Consider the following 5,182-nt stretch of genomic DNA (forward strand, 5'->3'; position numbering starts at 1 on the left):
TGTGTGCCCTCCAGATCTCACCACAGGGAGGGGAAAAGTGAATCATGAGGGAGTTGTGCAACAGTATGTAAGTTCAGGGAGGTTTGCTTGAGGAGAGCAGTGACATGCTGGGCTTGCTGGTTACTCAAATCCTCTCACGAAGCAGGGCCCAGCCCTTGGTGCGCGCAGGGATGGAAGAGATCTTTGTCATCTAGGAGGCATCAGCAGCCGGAGCGAACAACAGCTTTGTTTTCTCCAGCTCCTCCCCCAGCCGAGGCAGGGACAGGGGCTCTGCTGCTCGGCCACAGGCACGGGGCGGAGGTTCTGGTCCCACCAATTCTGGTTCCTCACCTTGAGGGATGAGCTCCCGTGGAGCCCTCCTGCACAGACCCTCCCAGCCCTCGGTCACCTCCAGCTCCCACCGCTTCGGGAGAGGCTAGAACCCAAAACTTGCGTAAGGACAAGAGCCCCGATGGAGCTGGCAGGAGCCGCAGGTGCTCATCATGTTGTTTGAGGAGGAACAGAGGTGTTAAAATTGCTCCACGTGCTGCCGTATGACACCACCCCTCTCAGCAGCGGTGACCGCAGCCTGGTCCGTGCTGCAGGTACCCTCGGCCGGGCCAGGAGCTCTGAGCTCCAGCCACCCCTCCGGCTGTAGGCACACGCGGCGCCCTGCTGCCTTTTTGATTCTGCTGTTGTTGTCTTCGAGGCAGGGCAACTCACAATGAATAAATACCAAACTATACCCGGGAGCTGGGTGAATTTTTTGAGGCACCCGTGGAGAGCCCAATATATGAAATAAGCTTTGTCAGAAAAAGGAATTCCTGAGGAGGGGAAGTAAAAGCGATGCAGGGAGGGTACCCTGCACTGCTCTTCTCTTTTGTAGATACTTGCACACGTGGTGTTGGGTCCCACCAGGCTTCCCAGCCACCCTCCTACCTCCAGCTGACCTGCACAGCTGGACCAAGCAGCTTCCAAAAAGGCCACAGGCCGGTGTTTGGAGCAGCTCCTACCACCGCTGCGGTGGAGTCTGGCTTTCACCAGCTTGGATCGCACATCCCTGCCTCTTACCCCGTCTGTCTCCCAGGCGGGGCTGTAGTGGGCAGTCAGAGAATAAGAGGAACAAGAAAGGCATCTCCGCGTCCCTGAAATGGGGACCCTCTCCCCCGTTTTCTGTTCCAGCTGGCACCACCCCGTCGAGAGCAGAAGGACTTGATCAGCACTTCCAGGCGCAGGGAGGATGCAAAGGTCACACCGAGCCCAGCGCCTTTGGCAGAGGGCTCGGTGTGCCGGGCACGTCTCTTATTTCTGCACAGTCACCCCGGCTCGGCTTCTGGTGGGGCAGTGCCAGCACGGGCGGCTCAGCAGGGCTCTGCCTAGTGACGGGCAGCGCGCTTGGACGTGTCCGAGGAGCCTTCTGGGGGCAGACCTCGGCCACGCGCTCGCAGGGGCTCCTTCCCCAGGTTTAGTGCTTAAGGACCTCGGTCTCCCCGTGCCTCTGCCCCCCCAGGACAGCCGCCCCCCTCCAAGAGGTTCAGCCTCTCTCTCCGCTGCCAAAAGTTTCTGCCCTCCAGTTGCAGCATCACTTGCTTATGATAATGCTGGGTCATGATCCCACGCTGCCGGCGAGCGGGGGAAGAAGCTGTGCATTGTTGTCGTCAGTGCTTTGCAGAGCCAGTCACTGCCTTGTTTTCAAAGGTTTTTCACCAGGGAGCGGAGCAGCGATTAGAACAAGGGACTGAGAAGCGGCGATTGCCGGCTCGCCGCCATCGCTGAATGATGCTTTGACCTCTGGCAAGCGGCAGCACCGCTTCCCCGCGGCACCCGAGGACTCGCTGCGTACCTGGTGCAGAGGCAGCGCCGCCTCTGATTCCTTATTCTTTGTGGAGCAGCTCGAGGTCACCGAATGGAGGGCTCACGGAGCATGTCAGTGATAAATAAGTAGTTACCTACAAAGGAAGAGGAAGCGTCAGTCCCTGGATCCGTGCAGAAAAGGGCCTGCCCCACACACCCTGGGGATTTGGAGGGATCTCGCGGGGAGCGTGGGAACGCCCCGGTGCATTTGTTGAGCGCTGTACAACCGGAGCTCTGCCTCTTTCAATTACGTCTTGCCAGCAGATTATTAAATCCTTTAATCTCTGAGCAATGATGCTGATCTAGTTGCCTTGCAGACATTGCTCACACCACATCTGTTGAAAACCCGGATCCAAGATAAAAGCCTGGAGCCACCCACGTGGTTGCCAGCCGTCCCTTTTCCCCCTCTCTCAGCTCCCGTGGGACAACGGCAGAGATGGGAAGAGGGACATTAGGGCACCGCCTGGGGCTGCGGGACCTTGGCAAGCGGCTGCAGAGTTCCCCCAGGTGACGCAGGAGTCAGGGCAGAGCCGGGACGTGGCTCGGGGGCTACAGACAAGGGGCATTGGGCACGTGTAGGCTGCCAGCCTGCAGCCCCCGAAGCCAGAGGGGGCTGCAGCTCCTTCCAGCCCCCCATTGGTGTGGCCAGTGATCAGCGAAGTGGCACAAGATACCTCTAAGCCACCCAGCCCTGCATCCCAATGGGATTCATCCTCTGGGGCCACGTCAGAGGGTCTTCTTCTCAAGGGCAGCCCCAAGGGCCTGCAGGAGAGGCAAGCGCTTTGCAATAACTTTTATTCCTTGTCTCGCGTTCGTCAGGCGATGCAGCTCATCGCTCACCCGGCTGTTTTAAGCGTCTGAGGGTCATTTGGAAAATAGGCAGTTTCCTTTAACAACACGCCTGTGGATGGGAAGATGTTGGAGCTCTGTGCCCCGAGCTGGCTCCCATACCACCACCGCCGTCTAATTATAGAGGAGTCAGCTGCCGGCAAACTGATCCATCCTAAATCCAGGCTTAGTATGAGCTGCACTTGCCCCTCCAGCTCCCCCCGCTTTCGATATGGGGTGAATCTTGCACCAGAACCATTCCCTTGCTGCCTTCCCGGGCGGCTGTGGGAGCTCCCCTTTCTCTGCCCGCCCATGCCGTGCCCGGGCAGTCTCTGCTGCTCTACGAATGCTCAGGTCGCAGTCCAAAAAAGCCAGAAAACCTCTGATCTCAGCCCAAGGGTTGGCTGGAGCCCGAGGCCACGGTCAGTTGGCACCAGGGATGCTCGTGGCAGCCACTCGTGGTCCCCGTCAGCAGAGCTTGCCCTCCCCTGCCCCTGGCTGCCCCAGCCCATCCTGTGCCGACCCTGCTGCTTGCGCTGCCTCTTCTCATCCGTGTCGTGGCCGGGAGGTGGTGGCAGCCTGGTCCAGGATTTGGGATGGGCGGCTCCTCGGACACACTCCACGCTCCCTGGCAGTGCCAGGAAGAGAGGAGCAGCCAGAGAGACTCCAGTGCTTCGCGAGATTCCCCGCCAGTGACCTGCCACGTCGAAACGGGGACGGCACGAGGGAAGCCGGGAGAGCGTGGCTGACGAGGAGTGCCACAAGCAGACGGGGATACGGCTAAACCGAACCACAAAACTGTCACAGAGGAGGGAGATGGGGAAATTAATCCAGTGGATCTCTGGGAATGCTGGTGAGTTGGTTTTGGGGGAAAGCAGCCAAGTGCCTGCCAGACCCCCAGGGACCCTTTCCTTCTGTAGAAGCCAAGAGAAGAAAGCTGAGAGCGAGAAGAGCAATTGTTGAGGGGCGAGCGAGAGGATCCAGTCTCTCAGGTGCTGCCCGAGCCGGGGACAGCATCACGCGGGGACGTACCCTTTCCCCATCAGGGAGGATGGGCTTTTCTCCAGGGCTGGCCCAGCCAACGCCAACACCGGTTAGTCAAGCCTCAAGAAAAAGCCTAAGGAATGTCAACCCAATGCTGCCAGCACCGAGAGCGTTGTCCCTGCTCCCAGCCCGTGTCCCTGCTCCCAGCCCGTGTCCCCGCTTCCAACCTGTGCACTTCTATGTATGTGTTCCCGCAGCAGCATCCGCAGAGGGCTGAGATCCCCCCTGGAGACCTCCCGGCTGTGGCAGGACCCTGCCCAGAAGATCTCTTTGAGCCCCAGCACCATTTTTTTCGTGGCAGCCAGGGTAGGAGGGTTTTGGCAGCTCCCGCTGCAACCTTGGTTTAGGCAAAGCCAAGGCGCGACAGGGCTGGGCAGTGGCAGCGAGCCGCGCTGAGTGGTACAGGACCTGGGAATGAGGGACCGTGAGGATGATGAGGAGTCGAGCGGAAGGAGGTGGAGGCCAAGTGCCATCAGCTCCGTTCTACGTCCCAGCCCTGAGCTGAGGCTGCGATCGGAGCAGCTTTGAGACAGCCTCGGCCAAGGGTTTGGGGAGGAGGGAGCTGGTGGCACTCGCCAGCCCCACGCTGGGTGCAGCCGGGGGCTGAGCACCATCTGCCCATGGGGGAACAGGGCTGTTGGTGGCTCGGGGGAGCTACTGCACCGGGGCACACGGGGCAGGTCCTGGCACGTCCCTGTCACCCTTTCCCCTTGTGCACATCTCTGGCAGAGAGTCCGGGATGGCCCAACTGCCCCAGGGACCACCATGCTGGAGGAGATGGGACGGGGACTGCAGGGTCCCACGGATGGCAGAGCATCACCACCAGCACGGGCACTGGGTGTCCCTTCCCTCCCACATCTGCCCAGCTCCTGCTGACACTGCTGCCCGGGACAGGCAGCCAGGGAAACCCGAGAGGCCGGGGCAGCCGTGGAAAGGACATCGCAAGGTCTCTGGCCACCCCGCTGCCAGCACCCGGCGCAGGCAGGGCCCCGCTGCCCGTCCCTCCTTGCTGCCCCGCTGTCACCGTGCCATGGATGTCAAGCTGGAGGGTTTTCCACCTCTGCCACCCTCATCGGCACAGCCTCCGGCCTCACTGACTGACGCTGGCATGATTTGGCCAGAGCCAGTGCCAGAAACCTGCCCGGCTTGGCAGAGCTTCCCTCCCTCTCCCCATTAATTCCTTAACGACTCTGGCCTGCGGCTTTGCCAAGTCCGGGCAGCCCCGGACCCCCCGGGCCACAGGGGGTGTCTCACCCTGGGGCTGCCCCAGGACAGAGGGTGCTGAGTGTCCCAATGGCTGGGGGGAGATACAGCACCACAGCCCCCCCAGTTCCCCCTCGGCCACCCATGAGAGCTGGGAATTGGCTCGTTTGGCATTTTCCAGCATTTTTTCCAGTGCGGAGAGTCTCCCCGGTGCGGAACTTGGCTGTGTTTCCATGGGAGCATTGGGGACGGGGACTCGGGGCTGGAGCCCCTT

The sequence above is a fragment of the Charadrius vociferus genome, unplaced genomic scaffold, assembly GCF_000708025.1.
Source record: "Charadrius vociferus isolate BGI_N301 unplaced genomic scaffold, ASM70802v2 scaffold647, whole genome shotgun sequence".
Lineage (NCBI taxonomy): Eukaryota > Metazoa > Chordata > Aves > Charadriiformes > Charadriidae > Charadrius > Charadrius vociferus.